Raw genomic sequence first — 26,376 nt, forward strand, 5'->3', positions numbered from 1 at the left:
CTTCTAACTTCGGAAAAATACAGAAAAAAATTAATAAATTAATTTTATATATATCTCCTATACATTTTTGAAGATTTCAGAACAGTTTTATTTTTAGAATGTTTTTTAATTTGTGTTTGTCTGATATTTTTAACTACAATAATTTAAACAAAGCTAATCTAATCTCACATTTTTAAAACAGTGCATAAAGATCAACCCATATCCTGTCTGATGTTAACTTGTTCTTTTTATGGTCTAATAGAGTATTATATAATGTCATATTTGAAAAGTTCTATTTTTTTAGAGATTTACTTAAGCCCTAATTAATTTGTTTTTGTATTTAAATCACCCTTTCTTTTTGATGAAGTATAAACTGTAACCTCATTCTTTTATAATTGACAAAGTTTTTATAGTACTTTTAAAGCATTTTAAATTAATTTTACAAAATTAACATGTTTGTTTCTGTTTGTCTTACCTCACATAACAAGTTTAGCATAACAGAAAAGCCATTAATATAAAAGCAGTTAGATGTTATATAAGTTATTATAAAATAGGAAAATTTGTAAAATATTACACAAAATTGTGTTTTTAAAAAGTCTGATGTTATACATTATTAGACAAGAAATATGCAATAATTATTTATAATATTAAACATGAAAAGTAGCCTTGAGTATAAAAATTTTAAATAATTTTGATGTACAGAAAATACTTAACTACACTTTGTCTTAGAGATTATATACATTATTAATAAAAAAGAATTAAATATAAACATACTAAAATGGTTTTCTAATTATGCACTTGATAAATTTGAACTGATTTATCTATTATAAGCAATTAAAACAATATTTTATAGCATTATTTATTCTTTCAGAAACTTCACAACAAACATTGTAAAATTAAATTTATAAACCTTTTGATCTCTTGTATAGAATGATTCCCTCTAACTTGTATAGAATAAAGAATTAAGAACTTATTTTGGAATTCTTGATCAGAGAATACAAATCAAGTCTTATGATAATAGTAAAATTATCCTTGGGTAAACTATAATTTAATTAGGAAAAAATGCATCATTTTTTAAATAACACATGCAAGATCTTAACAATTGTCAGTCTATGACTTTTATTCTTCTATATCCATATTAAATTTTGGTGTATCTCTGGCATAATATAAACAAATATAAACAAATATTCTTACTATTAAAAGCATAGCTTTAATTAAGTTAAACTAATGAAGTAGTATATAACAAAAACAATCTAAATAAGAAGAAGTATCAATACAGTGTGTCTGTAAAGTCATGCTGCACTTTTGACCAGTCACAGGAAAGCAACAAAAGACGATAGAAATGTGAAATCTGCACCAAATAAAAGGAAAACTCTCCCAGTTTCATACCTATTCAGTGCAGCTCGATGTGGGCTCACACATAGATTTTTAGGGCTCCTTAGGTAGCTATCCCGTATAGCCTCTACAGACTCGTCACTGACTGATGGCCTACCAGAACGGGGTTTCTCCACCAAACTGCCGGTTTCCTTCAACTGCTTATCCCACCGAGTAATGTTATTCCTATGTGGTGGCGCTTTGTTATAAACGCGCCCATATTCACGTTGCACTTTGGTCACAGATTTGAATTTAGCAAGCCACAGAACACACTGAACTTCCCTCTGTACCTTCCACATCTCGACTGGCATGGCTGTGGGCTGCTCTGCTGTATACTCGGTGTTATGTCATCATCTGCGCATGTGCACATGCTGCCACATCATCCTCCAGAAACTGGGAGGGTTTTCCTTTAATTTGGTGCAGATTTCACATTTCTATCGTTTTTTTGTTGCTTTCCTGTGGCCAGTCAAAAGTGCACCATGACTTTACTGACACACTGTATTTGTATAATATTACTATTGGCTACCCAGGAAGTAAATAATGCGATGATGAGATTAGAAAAGATAGCAAAGATAATACATATCTTTCCTGTTTCTCCATTACTCAAAATACAAGTCTCTGAAATCAATTTTATTGACTAAATACAAAATATAGATGAAATAAATCAACAAATAAAAGGCTTTAAATTTCAATAAATAAATTGAATAGTGAGCCAACTAAAGAATAAGAAACAACAACTGTTCATTTACTTCATAGGAATATTATAGAACTTTGCAATAGTATCATGTATAAAAATTTCAAAATTACCCCAAGCTGATGGTATTACAATATTTAAAATTTACTGTATACATTACAGCATAATTACACATCTTAATGATATGATGATATCTTAAAGGTCAAAAAAGAAATTTATTACTAAATTATTATTTGTATTTTTAGATAAGTGTAATATAACAAACTTTTAATACTCTCATAAAAAGAAATGTGAAGGAACAATGAGGAAGAACTAAAATATTAAATACATTTTAATGATGCTTATGTGGACTTCTAATAAATATTAAAAAAGAATAAATGATAATTTGTCAAAATAACTGATAATTTTTAGTGCTTTCCTGTGTATGAGAAGATTAAGAAAAATAAAAAAAAAACAAATTTAAAAATGAATCACATGAAACTGTTGAAAAAAATTTCCTCCAAGAAGCTAAATAAATCTTACAAAATAATAGTTCTTATTAATGATAAAAATATAAGAGAAAAAAGACAATGAAAATATATTCAAAGAAAGTTGCAAGATAACAATGATTGATAGCATGATGTTTAATTTTAGGTATCAATTTGTCTGGGCTAAAGGATGCCCAGACAGCTGGTAAAATTTTTTTAGACATGTCTATGAGGTGTTTCCAGAATAACTTAACATTTGAACCCTTAACCTTAGTAGTAAATAAGATCTAATGTAAGTGAACTTCATTCAATCCATTGACGGCCTGAACACAACAAAAAGGCAGAGGAGCCTGACCAGGTGGTGACAAAGTAGATAAAGTGTCGGCCTGGGACCCTAAGGACTCAGGTTCGAAACTCCTAGGTCACTGGTTTGAGCATAGATCATCTGGCTTGTATGGGAGCTCACCGGTTTGAGCATGGGATCATAGACAGGACCCCATGGTCACTGGCTTGAGTCCAAAGGTCGCTGGCTTGAAGCCCAAGGTCGTTGGCTTGAGACCAAGGTCAATGGCTTGAACAAGGGTCCACTTGCTCTGCTGTGCCCCCTCTCCCCCCATTAAGGCACATATAAGAAAGCAATTGATGAACAACTAAGGTGCCACAATGAAGAGTTGATGCTTCTTAGATAATTGATGCTTCTCCTTTTCTGTCTGTTCCTATCTGCCCCTCTTTCTGACCCTCTCTCTGTCTCTGTTAAAAAACAAGAAGAAATTATTCATCCTTATCTTCTTCCTTGTCTTGCCTATTGCATCCAACAAACATTCAAGTACTTTAGATTCTATTTCAAAGTTTATTTTAAAACTTTTATATATGTTTTTGTCCATTGTTACTATTCTAGTCATCATTTCCTTTTTTAGCAAACTGCAATGATTTTCTTATTTTTTTAATAGAGATTATTTTTAGAGCATTTTTAAGGGGAAAATTGAGAGAAAAGTTTTAAAATGTCCCACTTATAACCCACCCTCAACCTCACCTTTCTCAACAGTGTGTGGTTCAAATTATAAATGTACAATGACACATAAGTACTCAAACTTCATAGTTTACATTATGGTCACTAGGATTATTGTATATTCTAAGTATTTGATAATGTATGATGACACATATTCACCATTCTAGTGTGATACAGAATCATTTCACTGCCCTAAATCTAACTGGTGCTCTGCCTATTTATCCCTCCTTCACCCCTAGCTCCTTGCAACCCCAGATTATTTACTCTTTTCATAGTTTTGTTTTTTCCAGATGTCAGATAGTTGAAATCATGTATTACGAAGCCTTTTTAAGTTAGCGTCTTTCACTTAGTAATATGTATTTATAATTCTTTCAAGTCTTTTCATGGCTTGATAGATCATTTCTTTTTAGTGAAATAAAGTATTCCAAATTATTTGGATGTACAAATGAAAAACTTCTCAATTGCTTCTAAATTTAGCAATTATAAACAAAGCTTCTATAACCATGCATAGGATTTTGTGAGTTTTTGACTTATTTGGGTGTATATTAAGGAGAGTGATTGCTAGATAATATGAAAAGAGTATGTTTTGATTTGTACAACATCGACAAATTGACTTTTAAAATACCATTTTGTATTTCCATTATCAACGAATGAGAATTCTAATTGTTTCACATTGTCATCAGCATTTGTTATTGTCAGTGTTTCAGACTTTGGCTGCTTCAATAAGAGTGCACTAGTATTTCACCTTTGTTTTAATTTTCGTTTCCTTAATGATATAGAACATGATGCAGAGCTTCCTATACTTATTTGACATCTGTATGTTTTATTTAAGGCATTTGTTAAGATCTTTTTCCCATTTCTGAAGAAGGTTTTTAATGTTCTTGTTGAGTTTTAAGAGTTCTTTGAATACTTTGAACAATAGTTCTTTATCAAGTATATCTTTTACAAATATTTTTTCTCAGTTGGAAACTTGTCTTTACATCTACATTGCAGTGTTTTATGAGAACAGAAGCATTCCAAAAATATTTTTAATAGGCCCTGGACAGTGGCTCAGTGAACAGAGTGTCAGCTCAGCAAATGGACATCCCAGGTTTGATCCCTGGTCAGGGCACATAAGACAAGTGACCATCTGCTTCTCCCCTCATCACTCTCCTTTGGCTCAATGGTGTAAGTGTGGCTTGGTCCCTGAGGATAGTTTTATTGGACCACATCAGCCTCAGGCACTAAAAATAGCTCAGTTCTTGAACATCAGCCTAAGACAGGGTTGCTGGTGGATTCTGGTCAGGGAACAGGAGGGAGTCTGCCTCATTATCTTTCCTCTTCTCACCTAAAAAAATTTTAAATAAAATAAAGCTTAGCTTATTATTTTTCTTTCATGTATATATTATGCCTTTGGAATTATATTTAAAACGTCACCTAGATTTTCTTGAACATTATTTTCTAAGCATCTTAGTGTTATATTATTTATATTAAGTCTATGATTCATTTTTAATTATTTTTTTGGTGAAGATTATACATTCTGTGTATAGGTCAATTTGTTTTTGAATATGGGTACCCTGTTGTTCCAGTACAATATTTTAAAAAGACTGTCTTTTTTCCATTTTATTGTATTTGCTTCTTTATCAAAGATCAATTGGCTATATTTATGTGGATCTATTTCTGGGCTCTGTACTTTTTTTACATTAATCTATCTGTCTCTTTTTCATAACTTCCACACTATCTTGATTATTGTATATCCCTATAGTAAATCTTTAAATCAGCACCAGTACTATGGTATTTTTATTCATTTTCTCTTTTATGCTTTTGTTTCTTGATTTCCATTTCATTCTTCAAGAGCTCTAATAGTAACTATTTTAAAAATAAATAAAACAATAAAGATTTCTTAGTTAAAATATTTCACTGAGTACCTTCCCCCCTGCCTTTTCAGAATAAACACAAAATTTACACAATAATCTAAATGTCTTTCATTGTCTGATCTTCAACTTCATCTCAAGCCTTTTAGGAATTCCAACTTTTACTTACACTTTGACTTCTTTAAATTACCTGGACTATAACAAGATCCTTCACCTCTCTGAGCCTTCACACTGACTCTCTTGACTTTCTGATTTTCTTTTTGTCTTCCCTGTTAGCCTCACAGTCTCCTATTCATCTTTAATTCAAGTTACTTGCACAAAGAGAATCTCCTGAGCACATAATTTGTTCCCTGCCTATTACATATTATGAATATATTTTCTAAAGTCTTTCTTCTGATCTCTGTCATCACTCAGGTCATTCCACTCTGAAGTATGTGCATACCAAAATGTAGATGATTATTTAAAAATCTAATTTAATGAATGAATACATTTTAAGTTAAAAAAGAAAGAAAAAGTTGAAAATTTAGAACTAACAACCTAACTTTCCAAAAGACTCTTTTCAATGACTAGGGAACTGCAATATAATCTCACTGGTATTCTGACTTCTGAATTTCAATCTTTTCTGAATACAATAGTCCCATTGATCATGATAAAACATAAGTCAATTCAATGTTACTTTGTTTAAAATCCTCCAATGGGTTCCCATCTCACTCAAAGTAAAAGCCAAAGATCACACAGTATGGCACTTAGTTATCTGTATGGTCTCACCTGTCTTTCTCACATTCTACTGCAGTAACATTGGAGTCCTTGCCAGTTACACTGTCATTTCCGGCCCTGACATTTTTCTCTTGCCTTGAATGCCCAAATGTCTGTTGTTTTGTTTCTTCATCAACATCAATTCATTACTTAAATGGTGACCTTCTCAGTATTGTCTTTACTTGCCATATGATCTAATGATGCAATGATGTCATGACACATTTAGATGCAAATTTCTGAAATTCTATGCATGGCTTTTTAAGGATATGTGTACATGTGTATGCTTACAAGCTTTTTGTCTCAGAAGTGCATTACAAGTCATGAATTTATCCTATCAATATATGGCTCAATATAAAGAATAAAACAAGCATTTTTAGGCCATATTTTGGGGAAAAACACCAAGTTTTTTTTTTGAAAAGTACCAGTGACCCAAAACCAGTTAAACAACTTATTGTTTTAATAAATTGGTAAAAATATTAGAAGATATAAAGGGGCCATTATAATGTATTAATTTTTTAAATATTTTTGTTTAGATGATAAACATGGTCACTAGCATATTTAGTTGATTGAAATTTTTGACACACAAAAAAATCTCTATTTTATTTATTTATTTATTTAATTTTTCTGAAGTGAGAAGCAGGGTGGGGGCAGACAGATGGACTCCTGCATGCGCTCTACCAGTATACACTTGAGATGCTCACTAGGGGGCGATGCTCAGCCCATCTGTGACATTGTTCTGCTGCAGCTGGAGCCATTCTAGCGCCTGAGGTGGAGGCCATGGAGCCATCTTCAGTGACCAGGCCAACTTTGCTCCCATGGAGATTTGGCTGCGGGAGGGGAAGAGAGAGACAGAGAGGAAGGAAAGGGGGAAAGGTGGAGAAGCAGATGGGCACTTCTCCTGTGTGCCCTGGCCAGGAATCAAACCTGGGACTTCCACATGCCAGGCCGATGCTCTACCACTGAACCAACCTGCCAGGGCCTGTATATGTTTAATAATTTTGATCAATAACTGTTTTAGAATGTTTTCAGTCTTAACTGAGGCAAAGGAAATTTTTCTATGATTTATTAAAATCCTTTCTATTGGTATAATTCTGTGGAGTAACATTCTTTTTAGAACATGCAAGAAAATAAGCAAAAGATTAGTCCCCAAACCCAGCCTAAGTGGATTAGCCATCTAAGCAGTCTTGAAGGTAATCCTTTTTATTTGAGAGAAAAATATGCTTAATGGAGAATTTATAGACCTATGGTATTAGGTTTTAATAACAAAAGAAAATTTCAAATGACAATGGGTCTCAATGCTTTTTTTTTTTTTTTTGGAATATTAACTTAGGTCAGTACATGGACTTAAGTATTATATGTGATTTAGAAATCATATATGTGTAAAGTATTAAAATTAAAAGAGGCGTTGCTGGTCTTTTAGCTTAGTTCTAATTGACTGGAAATTTATGAGCTTTATGTTTAGTTTCAGGGTAAAATTTAGTCCTGAACAACATAAAATTTTGTTTTCTCTAATAATTTAAAATGTTATATTGTATAACCTTTATGTTGTAGAAAAAAATGTTCCTGCTGTTCTTTACAGTGGCATCTGAGAGAATGTAAAAGAGCTTTCTATTATCTTTTGATCCTTGGGTGAAGTTGGTTTGATCGTCTGGAAGAAGAGAGTAGTGTTTTCAGGATGTACTATTGGCATTCCCGTTTGGTTCCTGAGACTGTTTCTAATTACTTCCTGAGCTTGAGACTGTTGGTTATTCCTTGGAAGGCATGGCCTTTCTTCAGTTTTAATAGAAACAGTAAATTTGTCTTCATTCATCCCCTTGGTATAGGATAATCACTCAAAAAGTAATAAATATACTGGGCTTTCTAAACTTGGAGAGATCTTTTCCCTGAGAACCAAAACACTGAGGAGGGATTTGTACTGTTTTCTCTTATTTCAAATTACAGACATATCTTCCTACCTTACTTCTCAAGGCAGTCCATTAGTTCATGGCTAATCTTACATTTCAGACACATTACTTTTTTATATGAAAAAAATTATGGCTTATTTCCCCAAATTTGTTTCTAGATTTATCAAGGAAATAAGTAAGTAAATTAAAAAGTCTTTTTTAAAAGATATATATATTTCAAGTCTATTATTTTGGAGTGATTTTAAATTTATAATTTAGCCTTAGTAATGGAAGGAGACAAAAGAACACAAATTGAGGATGAAATTAAAATGCACTAGGTGCTTATCACAAAACCTATTTTTATCCATTAGGTACTCCATAATTTTCTTGATTTACAGGGCTATTGGATAAAAATGTCACTTCCTATTTAACCAGGTCTCCAGAATTTTTTTAACATTATTTTCATGATCCACTTTTATTTGTCATGAAATTAATTTCAATTGCTCAGTTGATAGAAAGAAAGACAAAATGAGAGAGACAGAATAAGAAGAGAGAGAAAGTGAAAAAGAAATAAAGAGGAAAAAGAAGGGAGGAAGATATATAGATGTTTCCCTTCCGGGAATTTCTTATGTGTATGTGTGGGTATGTATGTGTACACAGAGAACAGGCATGGCTTACTAAGTATTTTTTCTTAAAAGCAGAATGATGGCCTGACCAGGCGGTGGTGCAGTGGACAGAGCATCAGACTGGGATGTGGAAGACCTGGGTTTGAGACCCCGAAATTGCCAGCTTGAGTTCAGGCTCATCTGGTTTGAACAAAGCTTGGAGCCAAGGTTGCTGGCTCAAGTAAGGGGTTACTCAGTCTGCTGTAGCCCCACAGCCAAGACACATATGAGAAAGCAAGGCACATATGAGAAAGCAATCAATGAACAACTAAGGTGTCGCAACAAAAAACTAATGATTGATGCTTCTCATCTCTCTCCGTTCCTGTCTGTCTGTCTCTGTCTATCCCTCTCTCTGACTCTCTCTCTGTCTCTGTTAAAAAAAAAAAGCAGAAGGATGGGTTTATAAATCAACATCATAACCCACACTCTTTTCCTGTTCTCTCTCAAGTACTATTTTCAGTATCCTCCCTTAACAATTTATCTTAAAAGGAAAATGCATGTCACTTGCTTCAGATCATGAGAAAAAACATAGTATTGTGTTCTGGGTCTCTGGGACCTCTCACATTAGCCTTGGCAACTGTGTGATTAGCCGTGCAGTCTTTTCTTGGATCTCGTGTTTGATATCCTTCTCATTTCACTGTTCCTATATAGCCCATAAGCCATTTTGGCCTCAAATGCCACTATTACAATTGGGTCATCTATGAGAAGAGAAGTTGTGGCCAAGATACATTTATGTAACATGAAAACAACCAAACAGGAGGCTATGACAACACAAATATAATAAATATAATGTATTTATTTTTTGTCTGAATATCATGCTTATTTTTCACTATTATATAAACTGATTATTCATTAGGAACTTGGTATTATCTTCTCTATAGTAAGGGACCTAAAACTAGCAAAGTGACTAGAAATAACCAGGTTGTGAAATTCCGGTTATTGAGAGGTAAAGAATTACATGGAGAATGGCAGGTTGTTCTCCTATTCCACACCGCTCACACAAACAAGCTTAGCATAGGCCACATTGACTAATGAAGTGATATTGGTTTTGGTAGTTAAATCAAATAATTTGCCTTTGAATGACAGGACATAAAGTAAACCTGTAGTGAATTGCCTGAAATGATCAGGTAATAGGAATGCAGAGGGTCTAAGGCCAACAGAGTTCTTAGTTCAGAAGTGGATCAGATGAAAATAAAAGTTGAACAGTGCCAAAGAGCAAGTTCAGAAACGCTAATGTTAAGGAATAAGGCAAATTGTGCAAATTCTTAGAATTTTCATCTTGTCAGTATGCAATCAGATACCATCGCAGGGTCAAGGGGGCAGGAATGATTAAAAACAGCATTTATTGTGTGTATGTATTAGGGGTAGGAATTGGTATTTTGTGGTAAATAGTGTAGAATAATTTCTCACTATGTGTGGTAACTGTTTTCTTATTGTAGATGACTATATTGGAGTCAAAATTTTTCTCAAATTCAAAATTTTCAGCTTTCTATTAGACACATCCAGTACTTAATGACCTCTTCCTCTATCAAATTTCCTACATTATTACATTTTCTTCTCTTCTACTGTTTTTTTCTGCTTAATGGTATGAGAAGAGAAAACTGAGTTAATCACACTTTTTAAATCATATCCCATGATTATTATTCATTATTATAGGACACTCTCATTTTAATTTATATTCTTTTCCTTCATTCTTAATCCCATTTCTAGTCCCCAATTTAGTCACTTATTCTATTTTTTTGGTGTCTTTAAAAGTAAATGTATATTTTCAAATATTCAATTTTATTTTCTATGTGCCTTTGAATGTTTCCATAAATTATAAAATGCATTATTTTTCCCAGGAATTAATAAGGTCAGTAATTAGAGTCATCTTTCATGCTACTTTCTCTTTTATCACATGCCTCTTAATCTTGTCAATTTGGTTTTCCATAGCCCTAGAAATAATACTATCTTCTCTTAAAGCATTATGCTTTAACGTTCCTGTCTGTCTGTCTCTGTCTATCCCTCTCTCTGACAGGTCCTCATTATTTCTTCTTATGTGATTTTTAGTAAGAACTCTGTAATTACTCTGATTTTGGAATTAAGTGTTCTCCCTAATGTTGTCTTCCATTTAGGCCTGTCCTTTATAGAAATAATTCATTTAAGTTGGATCTTCCAAAAGCAAAGACTTACTTGGAAATTGTTCAAGCAATTCACTGAGGAAATGCTCTCCAGAGAAGGGAGAGAAGAGATGTAAGACAGAGCAAGAGAGAAAAGCTAAGCCAGGATGGCATCTTTGCTCAGGTCAACCTTCAACCTGATCTGGTGTGTGCTTGAGCATGAGCTACCTGACAGGGTTAGTGTTCCCTTAGGCCAGCCCTGCACACCTCCACATCACTCAGTCGTTTTGTCCATGGAGTCCTCTAGGAAGGAGGGCACATAACATACTCGGTATGGCAGGTCATCATGTTTGAAGAATATTCTCTAAATGGGAGCAACTGTGAACCATGAGTAACTGACAAAGCAATAGCATCAGTTCTGGGAAAAAAATAAGTTCAACTGCTCAGAAAAAGATATCATAACTATTTTCACTACAATATTTGAGAGGTTTTCTAAAAACCCTTCAATCCCCTATTGACAATCCATTAGTAGATTCTTTTTCTTTTTTCTTTTTTTGTATTTTTCTGAAGCTCGAAACGGAGAGAGACAGTCAGACAGACTCCCGCATGCGCCCGACCGGGATCCACCCAGCACGCCCACCAGGGGCGACGCTCTGCCCACCAGGGGGCGATGCTCTGCCCACCAGGGGGTGATGCTCTGCCCCTTCCGGGGGGTCGCTCTGCCGCGACCAGAGCCACTCTAGCGCCTGGGGCAGAGGCCAAGGAGCCATCCCCAGCGCCCGGGCCATCCTTGCTCCAATGGAGCCTCGGCTGCGGGAGGGAAGGAGAGAGACAGAGAGGAAGGAGGGGCGGGGTGGAGAAGCAAATGGGCGCTTCTCCTATGTGCCCTGGCCGGGAATCGAACCCGGGTCCCCCGCATGCCAGGCCGACGCTCTACCGCTGAGCCAATCGGCCAGGGCCCATTAGTAGATTCTTATAAGCTACAACATTAATTCAAACTTATACATAAACACATGCTTTTATTTCCTTTTAATGTATCCATCTTTACACTTTATCTAAATGAATTTATTTATGGTTTTTAAGTGCTATCTTTTACCTGCATTTTTATGCATTTTGACAGATGGATTCAGCTTCAAAAAACAGTGTTCAGATATCTACTTACATAGTTATTTTCAGCTTTCTTAGTCTAAGATTTTACTTCCAAAATAACTAATAACATTCTTAATTTCCTATACACCTGCCTTGATTGTAGACCTTTCTATGTGTCCCCTCTAGCATGTGTAATACTCTAGTAAAAGTATCTGATCACTGTTCTCTTATTCACTGAACGGAGATTTCTCTTAAGAACAGTAACTATATTTTATGTCTTTATTATATATTTTGGTACTTAATCATTTAATATATTTTTCTTAAATAAATGCATTAATGAGATTTACAAAGTCAAAATATTCAAGGTAAAAATACCACAGAGGAACATTTTTTTTTCATTTTCAGTTGCATGTGGTTTTAGAATTATTTCTATATATCTCTGCATTGCTGATTTCAAATCTGAAATCTGTTTCTTGGTGCATGCTCTAGTATTTATGCAATTTTAATTTATTTTTGTTACAGTTAATGGCATGCATTGGTTTTTAAATTGGAGTTAAGAAGCAAGGACTCTTGGTTTGAACATAACCACAAGGTAATTAATGTTTTAAAAACATCACTTTTACATAATTGTAGTAGTTTTTAAATGTAAAAAGTTATTATCTTATAATAACACCCTCTTATTTTGTTTTAAGATTGAATCATGGCTTCTTTGAGTAGGCATAAATGTAAGAATAGTCCTGACACCTTCTGTTATATATGTGGCTGTTACACACTTCAACATCAAATATGCAATATTTCATCATCTGTGACACATGCATATATTGCCTATTTTCAAGTTCCCCTTGGCAATCTAGACAAGAATTGGGCTCCTCATATTGTGTATCATAATTGTAAGGAAGTCCTTCATGACTGGACAAAATGAAAATGCAAAAGAATACCTTTTGGCATTTCCATGGTTTGGCGTGAACCTAAGGACCACAGCAGTGACTGTTATTTCTGTCTGATCCATACAAAGGGCATTGGCCAGAAAAAAACAGCATATGATTGCATATTCTAATATTCCTTCAGCAATACAACCTATCCTGCACTCTGAGACACTCCTGGTTCCAGTTTTCAATGGTTTTATTTCTTCTAAGGACAAAGAAAGTGAACATGGTGATCAAGTGTATTTTGATAAGATGCATGAGGAAATGGTTATAGAATCTGAAGGGTCTTCTTCTGATGCCAAGCAGTCATTAACCCCTCAGCAGTTTAGCGAACCCAAATTGAATGACTTAGTAAGAATGAAATAAAAATTGTCCTCGACTCTCTGAAGTATAAGGAGCATAACTGGATCATTTGTGTGGATCAATGGTAAATTTCTTGCTAGCACAACAGAGAAGTATTACGAAGTATCCTTGCTTTCTGTGTTTGTGGGACAACCGAACTTGGGAGAAACACTGAATACAGAAGGAATGGCGAAACATGAAGCTCTGGAAGTAGCAATGCAAAATATTGTGAATGAATCAGTAGTTAATTGAGACAGGATCATTCCCCCCCCCCCCCCAACTTCACATCAAACTTGGCTTAATGAAGCAGTTTGTTCAGGCTTTGAATAGAGAAAGTGAATGCTTTCAACATATTATTTCTGCTTTTCCTGCCTTGTCTTTCAAAAAGATAAAAGCAGGTGTATTCAGTGGACCTCAAATTTGAACCCTCATACATGATGAATAATTTTTCAGGAAGATGAATAAGGAGGAGAAAACATTATGGCAGTCTTTTCTGGCAGTTACAAAGAACTTCCTTGCCAACAAAAAAGTAGAAAACTATGAACTTCTGGTTTAAAGAATGTTGTTGGGTTTTGTGACATTGGATGTAACAGGAGCATTAAGACTCACTTGCTGAATAGTCACCTTGATAAGTTTCCCAAAAATCTTGGAGCTGTTAGTGATGAGCAGACTACTGCTGGAGCATCAAATAAGATTGTCCTCAACAAGTACACAAACGCAAGAGCTACAAATGCAAATTTTTGCTTGAATAGAATTTAGATAAGTTTTGCACAAATTTTATGATTAAATAAGTGTTTGAATATGTTCTATTTTGAAATTGTAGGCAAATTCTGATGCAATCATATCTTTTAGTGTATTAGTGTATGTACTGCATTATATAAATTATTATATCTTCACAAAGATGATTCCCAAGAAGACAGTCTACTTCATTAAGTTAAACTAAATGTTGAAAATTTTACAATAAGATGAAAACCTAAAATCTTGAATTGCAAAAAAACTGTAGCTTACAGAGAAAAACTGTCAGATTTGAGATTAGCATTCTCGAATTAGGTAAGAACAAGTGTTTTTGTAGATGCAACAAAAATTTTGTTTCCCAGTATAATAGAATGCATTATCATATTTTATTTATTGATTTGTTTATTTGCTATACTAAGGTCTTCTGATTATTGCACAATGTATCTGAAATTGTGTGGCTCTTAATTTATTGATTACCAAAGGTTATCTCAAGTATACAAATATAGACACATACACCTTAGCACGTACACCTTATATTTGAATTTGAAGATCTGTATGTGTGTTCATATCTTAAAGGACTAGTCTGGAATATTATGGAGTTCCCTGTAGTAGATCAATAATGCCAAGATGGAAATTTTTTCCCTAATAGTAAATTGTGTTTCTAAGTAGGACTGCTACAGGATTATACTACAATCCATGATTTTGCTATTGGTGTGGTTGTAAACAATTGTTCCCATTTGTATTATGAAGATTTTTATTTTTCCTATTTCCTAACTTCTATCCTGTAATTTATTGGAAGAACAGCAGCAAGATGAACTTGTCCATAGTTGTTACCATACCTTTTCTTCCATTTGTCCTTTTCCTATAATGTCCTTGAGATAATCTTTTCAGTTTATTTATTTTTCTTCTCTTCAAATACCTTCAAAGATATTTCTGTTTATGTAGTATTCATCTTCACTTACCTGTTTATTTGCTTTTTATAGTTAATGCACACAATACACATGTACACAGTATCAATATTTTCACTTAATCAATACCACATAATATTTGGGATGACCATCAAGTCAGCATGCAGCTCTCTTCATAAAGAAACTGATACTGGCCCTGGCCAGTTGCTCAGTGAATAGAGTATCAGCCAGGCATATGGACATTCCGAGTTTGATTTCCTGGTCAGGGCACACAGGAAAAGCTACCATCTTCTTCTTCCCCCTGCTTTTTGCCTCTTCTGCTACCGTTTCTTTTCCTTTCCCCTTGCATGACTGGCAGCTCAGTTGGCCAAGCACATCAGCACCAGGTATTAAAAATAGCTTGGTACTAAGCATTGGCCCCAGACAGGGTTGCTGGGTGGATCCCAGTAGGGGTGTATGTGGGAGTCTGTCTCACTCACTATCTCCTCACCTTTCACTTAAAAATAAAAAAGAATAAAAAGAGACTATAACGTTCAGTTAGTTGTTAAGATTGAAGATTTTACCTGGTCTTTTACAAAATATTTTTTATCCATAGTCTCTGTCATCTATTGACATTTTTCATTCTAAACTAAACTAAGTAAAAATGGTCTTTTTTTTTTTTAATTTTTCTGAAGTTGGAAATGGGGAGGCAGTCAGACAGACTCCTGCTTGCATCCGGCAGGGATCCACATGGCATGCCCACCAGGGGGCGATGCTCTGCCCATCTGGGGCATCGCTATGTTGCAACCAGAGCCATTCTAGTGCCTGAGGCAGAGGCCACAGAGCCATCCTCAGCGCCTGGGCCAACTCTGCTCCAATGGAGCCTTGGCTGCAGGAGGGGAAGAGACAGAGAGGAAGGAGAGGGGGAGGGGTGGAGAAGCAGATGGGCACTTCTCCTGTGTGCCCTGGCTGGGAATTGAACCTGGGATTCCTGCATGCCAGGCCGACACTCTACCACTGAGCCAACCGGCCAGGGTCAAAAATGGTCATTTTTATATGTTGGCGTTTAGACAATAACTTCATTCTCTCTGTTTCTAATTACTCATACTTAAAACTGAAATGTAGAGACCTCATTAACTATACTTCTGTATTTATTTATATAAAAGTTCATCTTGTTTGTATTATACATCTTCCTTAGTTCCTGCTTCTGGTAAAAAGAAAGAAAGAGAGAAAGAAGAAAGAAAGAAAGAAAGAAAGAAAGAAAGAAAGAAAGAAAGAAAGAAAGAAAGAAAGAAAGAAAGAAAGAAAGAAAGAAAGAAGAAAGAAAGAAGAAAGAAAGAAAAAAAGAAAGAAAGACTTCTAAATTGAATACAACCACAGAAAGTCTTCTATACTTTACAAAAGTCATTCATTCCAAGTAACTTTCTAAATTATACTTTTAGACAGGCCTCTGGCTATGGCATCCTGAGGTTTTCGGTTTTAACATTTCCATCTACACTGGGCCCACACTGCATAAGCACTGTCTGGAAAGGCTTTGGCTGTCAAAGTGTTGAAAGAAGCTTGAGTCAGGTTCAGCAGAGGTCACATGGATGACAAGTGGAAAGTAACCCAGAGTTAAGCCCACGGCTAATTAGTGACAAGGAAAACTGGATGGTATTGCATCTTCCGTGCTGAGCATCTATTTTGCTCAATTTACTTCATTAGAGGCTCCTGCTCCTTTAATTCTCAGAGTTACCACTATGAAATTCAGTGATGAAAATTAACAAGGTTAAACAGTTTGTCCAAGAAGGGTGAGTTTGTAAAAGGCCGGACAAGGATCTGCTTCATGTTACCTTCCTTATATAAATGGTTATTTGAGCTTCATTTTCTGTGATTAGTTTGTTCAACTCTCTCCTTAGTTTATTCCTCTGCACTGATATCATACCCACTGTGTGCTAGGCATAGATCTAAGAGCTCTGAAGAATAAAGATACTAATGCATTACAATCCAGTAAACTATGCATTGTCTTCCTCACTGGTAAGAAGGAAAAACTGGAGCTAAGATCACATAGCATATAAATATTTTCTTTTCAATAGAGACATGTAACTTGATGATTCCATGAAACAAAGTCATTACATTTTAAAAAAATTAAGTTTGTTTTAAGATAGGCTTGCATTCAGAAGTAGACGCTTTTATTTGAGTTCAAGCTATCAGTTATTCACGTCTGGAAGACATTTACCTTTTAAGCATCAGTTGCTCTAACTGCTCTTACCACTATTTCTTTTTGGCAGCTATGAGACTTCCAGGCTGAGAAACTTGGGAATAATAATGGTTTCTAGGAGACATACATTAAAGATCTAATATATTTCATTTATAGCCCATGCCCTACTTCCTCAATATACTTCACCCAAGTCAAGGCTCTCTGTGCCTGGAAGAGAGAAATACTTTGAAGCATCCCTAGAACTGCCGGCTGCTGACAAGGGCCATTAAGTAATTTAGATTTAAGTGTCTGTGGAATTGCTGGCTAGAGCGACTACAGTGGTACCATAGGTTAATAAAGGTTTGCTTCTATCAGGGAATCCCCAGTTCTGCCTGGGTCTCATTTCTTCTCACTGGAACATAATGCACTGGTAACTTTCTGTGTGTACGTGTGTTTGTATATTTATTGTTCCTAGCAACACACAACATGATTTGAATAAAATGTAGATTTTATATGTATTTTATACAATCAGGCAAATAATTTACTTCATGAGATCAGGAAAAATGTGTTACTATTGGTTACACAGATCCTCTGTGATGTTATTTGGTGTGATGTTCTTCACATGAATTGCTCTGACATTTTTTTTATATCTTGTCATTGCATGCCAATGACAGTGTGCAAATAGGTTTGCCACGTAGGAATTACCCATTCCACAAGTTCATTTTCAACGGCAGTCTAAAGCTCAACCATCCTTGCAGGAGCTGAGAAAGATTTATAGAATATTTGCAATGTAAATCCATAGAAAGAAAGACAAAAATTACAGTTTGTGTAGAAGAAATATAAAGTTCACTCTTTTTAATGCTTTACACACTGATATATGTTTTAGATTTAACTGATATATAATAAGAATAGAAAAATCAAATTTCTATAAAATTAAATTTTAATGTTTTTTTCCTTACATGTTAAACAACAGATCCTGAGGAGTCCTTGTAAGGATATTATACTAAAAATAATAAATACTAACATTTGTATTAAATATAAAAACACCAATTCATTATTTATTACATAAAGGAGTGGTTTATATAGAAAAGTATCTCTATATAGATTATCAAACACAACTAGAAAGTCTTCAATGTCAATATTTGTAAGATTACTTCTACTTAATCATATAGAATAAAAAATACTGCTAAAAGAAAAATGAGGAACATGTAACATTTTAATCGAATATGTATACACATTGGCATAATATAAAATATATACATAATACACATACAGAACTCTTCTTTTTAAATGTTCTAACTTTTGTATTTAAGTGAAGTCAATCTGGCATGTTTTAGAAATAGAAAGGGCATTCAATAAGAGAAACAATTTTAAGTGTGAATGAAGAAAAATACCTCTTCTAAGTCATTACCTAATTTGCCTCTTTCATGACAACTGGGCTGATTATGTATTTTCCATTACTTTGTGGATACACATAGCATTTTATTATATATAGTTTATATGCTACAGTGATAAGGCATATTTCTTCTATTGCTCCTGAATTTTTAAAGAATTGCAGGTATATATATATATATAAATATGTATCTGCATTCTAAAAGACTTTTAACTGGAAATACCTAGTATTAGCAGTTCAAAGATAACTGGTTTCAATCATTTAAAATATAATTTGAGATTACTGGCTGATAAATTTTAATAGATTATTAGTTTCTGGAGGACACTTGAATCTTATTGTCCACAGTAGAGTGTAATTTCTTTCTTTTTTTTTTTAAACTGATTTTTTTTTTAAGATTTTTTTTTTCATTTTATTTATTCATTTTTAGAGGGGGGAGAGAAAGGGAGAGAGAGAGAGAGAGAAGGGGGGAGGAGCTGGAAGCATCAACTCCTATATGTGCCTTGACCAGGCAAGCCTAGGGCTTCGAACCGGCGACCTCAGCATTTCCAGGTCGACGCTTTATCCACTGTGCTACCACAGGTCAGTAGAGTGTAATTTCTATAATTACTAGAATCCCAAAATAAGATGTCTAAACTTAAAAACATACAAAATGTTTGTTAAATCAATGAACTCAATGTTTTGTAGCAAAACCTCTTGTTTCTTTTTTTTTTTTCTTTGTGACAGAGACAGAGAGAGTCAGAGAAAGGGATAGATAAGGACAGAGAGACAGGAAGGGAGAGATGAAAAGTATCAATTCTTTGTTGCAGCACTTTAGTTGTTCATTGATTGCTTTCTCATATGTGCCTTGATGGGGAGGGTACAGCAGATCGAAAGACCCCTTGCTCATACCAATGACCTTGGGCTCAAGCTGATGAGCTTTGCTCAAACCAGATGAGCCTGTGCTCAAGGCGGTGACCTTGGGATTTTAGACCTGGGACCTCTGTGTCCCAATCTGATGCTCTATCTACTCACTGCACCACTGCCTGGTCAGGCTTGTTTTTCTCTTAAAATACATATATTAATTTTACTTTCTCTATCTTTCATCTGGTCTGTTTTAGTCTTGCACTGAATGTATTAAACCTTCCTTCATACCTCGTTCTTTATTTTTTTTAATATGCAAGCCACGGTGCTACTTCCTTTTCCTAAACCTCTCATAAATATAAAATTTTAAAGCAGAGTTTAAGAATTTTCCAGAACTTCAGATTGTGTACAGAGATGATATATTCCTTATACAGAGTTTAATGGCAATAAGATTCTCTATTTACTTTCTTAAACACTATGTCATTTTAACATTCTTATCAACTACCCTCCCAATCTAGTTCTGTTTCTGTCTTAGTGGATCTACAGCCTTAATACATCGAAGTGGTTTTTTTCTTTAAAATTTGTTTTATGCCTCAAACTAGACTAGACCATAATGACACAAATGTAATAGGTAAGGTGCAGTTCCTATTTATTGGTATATTCTCTTGATTTGTGGTCAAGAGACATTTCTCTTCTGTCTCTTTCACACTAGTGAAAATATATTTTTTCATGAACCACATTTACTTAGAAGCCATTCCAATATCAAAGAAAGAACAAGTTATTTTTTTTCTTTGTACTTCCATAACACTTGTCCATAATACAGCTAAATAATTATGGTATATGATTAGTTATGTACATTCATTGTGTTCCAAATTTTGATATTCTTGAGATCAGGAACCACATTTTTTTTTTCATGGGCATGAATTTATTTATTTATTTATTTATTTTAAATAATTTTTTATTAATGTTAATGGGATGACATTAATAAATCAGCATACATATATTCAAAGAAAACATGTCTAGGTTATCTTGTCATTAAATTATGTTGCATACCCCTCGCCCAGAGTCAGATTGTCCTCCGTCACCCTCTATCTAGTTTTCTCTGTGCCCCTCCCCCTCCCCCTAACTCTCTCCCTCCTTCCCTCTTGCGTCCTCCCTCCCCCCACCCCTGGTAACCACCACACTTTTGTCCATGTCTCTTAGTCTCATTTTTATGAGGAACCACATTTTATTTCTATTTACAATTCTATCAGAAAGTACTGTGGCTTACTTATAATATACATTAAATAATTGTTTGAATGCCAATTTTATTTAAAAAAATAATAAAGTATCCATATATCTGTAATTCATTTTAACCATTCTATTTTAATACCATCACCCAAAAAATTACTTCCAAAATTGTATGAGATGATATGTACGCATATATGTAGGGATATAGATAAAAGCATCTGTGACTACAAAATACTTGGAAACTAGTGATGGTTTAGCTTCATATTTTATCTCAATATTAACCATACCAACTACATAAAATATTTTGATATAAAATTTATATGTCCCTGGCTGGTGGTTCAGGGGTAAAGAATAGTCCTGGTGCTCTGAGGTTGCTGGATTGCCCACTCTGCCCCAACGGTCAGGGCACATACAAGAAACAACCAATGAATGCACAACTAAATAAAACAACTAAGTAAAACAAGTTGACACTTCTCTCTCTCTCTACCTTCTCTTTCTCTGTTGTCCTCTCTCTCTCTCTCTCAAATCAATGGAAAAATTTAAAAATATATCAATGTGTAAAGGAGATAACATAGTTATAAAAATCACCATAAAATATAAAATTATACATATAACAAAAAATTTCCAGATAAAAAAATTAATTCTAACTAATATATCCATAGATTACTTATATAAAATTAGTAAAAGATTATGTAACTCTTAGTTTCCTTGGAATAAGATATCTAAATTGCTGAAAAGAAACTGTCACAAGATAATTGTTCCCTTGAGTCATAAATTTTCTGTGCTTGATTTTACCTAAAAATAATTTTATGATTTATCATTTGAAAAATACTTATTACTTGAGAATACTAGTTGGCATGTGTATGAATGTGGCATAATCTATGAAAATGCATATATTATTTTTAAAAGATCTTCAATATTTTTTCTATTATAAACTATGCTCATATAATTAATCTTGGAGAAGATTATGTGACATTAATATAATATAGAATATGAATATAATTTCAGCTCTCAAAGACAATAGCATACATTATATGTAAAACATTAAAACTAATTTTATGTTAAAATTGTCTTTTTAAAAAATGTAAATGAACTAGACACAAAAGTGTCAAGAATATATGACATTTGACATTTACTCCATAATACAAAAATAGAAAAGCAAAAGTATATTTTGAAGGACAATGACCTGTGGCATAAACAAATGAAGAAGGAAAGAAGAAAAGTCATCTTTTAGTTCAGTTTATGCTTATTTATTAAATGAAAATAAAAGACACATTGTATCAAAATATACAACAATGTTCACTCACTCCAGTATCTAGTAAGGGGAAAATTGAGCATAAAAGAATAAAAACATAATACATTTCGCTTATTAGAACCGTAGAGTGGTTCTAAAACATTGCTTGTGCAACTGTGGGAGGCTTGCAGTTTAGATTTTTTGGGGGGACAGAGGTGTGAGGGACTGGTGGTAAGCTGACAGTCCTTGATGCCCATCCCCCCACTTCACTTGCTTGATTAAGTTGTTAAAGGACCGCCACTTGCCCACACCTCCATGTTAGCTGTGATACTGATGGTTTCTACATGTCCCATCCCCCATGTCTCTCAAAGAGACTGGAGGCAGTTTGTTTTTTGTTTGTTTGTTTGTTTACCCTTTGTTTTGTGAAGTTAAGATGTTATGCATGGTGGGGGATTTTCTGCACTTGGGAGAATTCTTGGTTCGCCTCAGAAATGTAACTTTGTATCTGAGTTCTCTCTATTTTGAAAATGACTTTGTTTTACACTATAAAAATAAAGCTTTTGCCCTGGCTGGTTGGCTCAGTGGTAGAGCGTCAGCCTGGCGTGCAAGGGTCCTGGGTTTGATTCCGGGCCAGGGCACACAGGAGAGGCGCACATCTGCTTTCCCCCCTCTCCCCCTATCCTTCTTCTCTGTCTCTCTCTTCCCCTCCTGCAGCCAAGGCTTCATTGGAGCAAAGTTGGCCCGGGTGCTGAGGATGGCTCTAATGGCCTCTGCCTTGGGCGCTGGAATGGCTCTGGTTGCAACAGAGCAATGCCCCAGATGGGCAGAGCATTGCCCCCTGCTGGGCGTGCTGGGTGGATCCCAGTCGGGCGCATGTGGGAGTCAGTCTGGCTGCCTCCCTATTTCCAACTTCAGAAAAATACAAAAAAAATAAAAATAAAAAATAAAAAAATAAAGCTTTTGGGAGTACAGGCACTTTTGGTAGTTCATCAGCCCCCAGAAGACCTCCAGAGATCCCCTCTTTTTTCTTTTTGTGTTTATTTTCTAATCCTCTGCAGGTCCCACCTGAGACCTACAAAATTATGAGTTGTGCTGGTTCACAAAATGAAACAGTAACATTTACATTGTTATTTAGCACAGAAACACACTCACATATACAGGTGACACATATGAAGAGAGAGAGAAATAAAAAGTTGTTTATTTTAATTATGTACAGCAAAGAAAGTATAGCATTAATTAGAAATTTCATTGAAATGGTATTCCTCCCTCTTAATTCTCATTCTCTTTTACTAGCTTTTCCTACATCTCTCACTCGACAAAGACTGAATTGTGAATTGTCCAGAATTCAGTGTCAATTCTATTTGTCTCTGTTCTCAATCTTCTAGTTGTCTCATCTATGTTCACATTTTATATATTGCTTCTAAAAAGAGGACTACAAAATTTTAATGTCTTGCCAACTCCTTTCCTAGACTTTCACTTGAATATAGAACTATGTTTGCAACATTCTACTTGGATTATTTAAAAAATATCAAATCTCACTTTTCTAAACTGGAAATCATTTGGATTTTTTACTCATTATTTGTTCTTTCCTCATATCTGTGCAAACATCAGCCACTTAAGTGCTCCATCCAAACCATTCATTTCTTTGTAACTCAAGTTATTTAGAATTTTTTAATACCTAATTTTAAATGTATTAATCTTGCTTTAAATATATGTTTGTATTATTGCATCATTTCAGATAATGAAGAAATATGTCAGACAAAGAAAAAGATACTTTGGGGTGGGGATTGTTAAAGTTTCCTTATTATACATCATATATAGGGTGATAACAACTCGCAAATTACTCGGATATTTAGAAAAATAATCCTTTTTGATCTTAATTTAAAAAAAGGTAGAAGGGGAGAAAGAAGAAGAAGATAAGGAAGGAAGAGAAGGAGAAAAGAAAAGAAAGAAAAAAAGAAGAAGGAAGGAAAGAAAGAAAGAAAGAAAGAAAGAAAGAAAGAAAGAAAGAAAGAAAGAAAGAAAGGAAGGAAGGAAGGAAGAAAGGAAGGAAGAGAGAGAGAGAAAGAAGTGATGGAGGGAGGGAGGGGGAGGAAAAGGAAGGAAAGAAGGAAGGAAGGAAGGAAGGAAGGAAGGAAGGAAGGAAGGAAGGGAGGGAGGGAGGGAGGGAGGGAGGGAGGGAGGGAGGGAGGGAGGGAGGAAGGAAGGAAGGAAGGAAGGAAGGAAGGAAGGGAGAAAGAGGGGAGAGAAGAAGAAGAAGAAGGAGGAGGAGGAGGAGGAGGAGGAGGAGGAGAAACTCTGAAATAAATTATAAGCAAATCTTAGTTTTTTTTAATGCTAGTTGAAGAAAATGACTTAAAAATCAAGAAAAATTTATTAAATACTTATCTGATTCCTATGGAGAATACATGACTAATGAAATATAAGAGGGGCCACTAACTAATGTAACTGCAGACAGTGTTATGCTACACAAGAAATGTGTACTTTGTAATTATCAATAATTAAAAGTATATTTGAGGTTACCATTTTGACTATATATTACTTTTCTGTTTGACATTAGAATTTTACTCTGTGAAAGATGCAACTCTAGCATTTATATGATTTCAACACAAAATGCCATTTTTTTATATATGATATTTATTGTGTTCTACAAGCATGTTAGTGTTTTAGGCCAAAGAGGTATTAAAACAGAGATTGGCAATGTCAGATTCATCAAAGATCTTCATCCTATTGAGAACAACTTAAATTTTTTTAAAAAAAAATTATAAAAATCATTTCAACTTGTGAATATGTTATGAAAATATAGATGTACACAACAGATTGTAATGGAGCATTACTTTAGGTGAAGTACTTAGGGAAAATTTTTTTGGAAATAACATGTGAGAGATGTTTGAAAAATGAGAAGGTGTTAGCTAATTGAAACACCTTGGAAATAGCTTTCAGGTAAGAACCAGCACATGAAAAGTAATTGTCAAAATGCTTACTATAGTGAGGAATAGGAATAAGGCCAGTGTGGCTGAATTAAGTGTGGTATTTGTTTAAGGTGACTTTAGAAATATTGGCAGAAATTCCATTCTGTAAGATTTAGAATGCAATATTATGGAATTTAACATTTATTGAAAGTTCAGCAAGAAGATGTTGAAGGATTTAAGCAGAGGTAAAGCAAGATCAAATTTACATTCTGTAAAATAACTGTCATAATCTATGAAAAATAATCTTAATGTGGCAAATACAATATTCCAAACCAGAGAAGATACTGATTTGTGGTAGAATTGAGACTACGGAAAAAGAAACAAACAGATTTGAAATATAGTTCAGAGGCAAAATCTGTTGTACTTAACAATGGGTTTAATATAGGAAGACATTATGCAAAGGCAAAATTAAGGGGATTCAGGTGTTGGTTCCAGGTAATAAGTGGATACAAGGCTTTTTGATGGGACATAAGAGTTAGAAAGAGTAATAAATTCATGAGGTTGTAGAGAGTGGAAATAAGAGCATTGTTCTGTATAATTTCATAATAAATTTACTGCGAAGGTTAAGAGATTTGAAATCTGTTAAGCACTGAGGTCATCTTCTGGATCGTAGCCAGTAGTTATTAAATATACCATTATTATTCTTTTTATAATTAATATCCATTTTAGCTAATATAACAGTTTATACCTCATATCTATGTGCTAGTTAAGGTCTGTAATTGTAAGGAGATCTATACTTCTTTTCCTTACAAATGTTAGATTGGCACAGAAATGTGACAAATTCACTAATTTTTTTAAAAATGTATTATAAAATATTTTCTTAATTATCAGCTTCTCTGAAAATATACTTTATAACATTCTAGGAATCTTGGTTAGATGTCTATGGCTTCCAAGTCCAAGTTGCTTATTTGTAAATTATACTACATAATATCTCTTTTATTTAAGATTTAATCATTATATTTAGTCTTTCATATTTAATTTCTTTTTAAGTTAAATTTTTAAGTTAAATTTGAGGTGACATTAGTTATGATTATATAAATTACAGTGCACATTTCTATGATACATGGCACATAACATTATACTTGTTTCAGTTATATATAATTATTTGATATTTGTATATATTGTGAAATGACCACAATAAATCGTTAACATCCACCAATATACATGGTTACGATGTTTTTTTTTCTTCTGATGAGAACTTTTAAAATCTCTGGTAACAATTTTCAATAATTGTTATTATTGTATTGTAAACAATATGCCATACAGTATTATTCATTAGTCACCATGCTGTACATTACATCTCCATAACTTATTTATTTTATCACTGGAAGTTTACACCATTTGACTACCTCCACCTATTTTGCCCGCACCTTATAACAACTCTGGAACCACCAAACTTTTCTCTGTCTTCACCACCTCATGCATGTTAGAATGGTTATTATAAAAAATAAATAAATAAATAAAAATAAAGTGTTGATAATGATGTGAAGAAAAGAAATAGCCCTGGCCGGTTGGCTCAGCAGTAGAGCATCGGCCTGGCGTGCTGGGGACCCAGGTTCGATTCCCGGCCAGGGCACATAGGAGAAGCGCCCATTTGCTTCTCCACCCCCCCCCCCCCTTCCTCTCTGTCTCTCTCTTCCCCTCCCGCAGCCAAGGCTCCATTGGAGCAAAGATGGCCCGGGCACTGGGGATGGCTCCTTTGCCTCTGCCCCAGGCACTAGAGTGGCTCTGGTCGCAGCAGAGCCTTGCCCCGGAGGGGCAGAGCATCGC

The sequence above is a fragment of the Saccopteryx bilineata genome, chromosome 8 (genome assembly GCF_036850765.1).
Source record: "Saccopteryx bilineata isolate mSacBil1 chromosome 8, mSacBil1_pri_phased_curated, whole genome shotgun sequence".
NCBI classification, from domain to species: Eukaryota; Metazoa; Chordata; class Mammalia; order Chiroptera; family Emballonuridae; genus Saccopteryx; species Saccopteryx bilineata.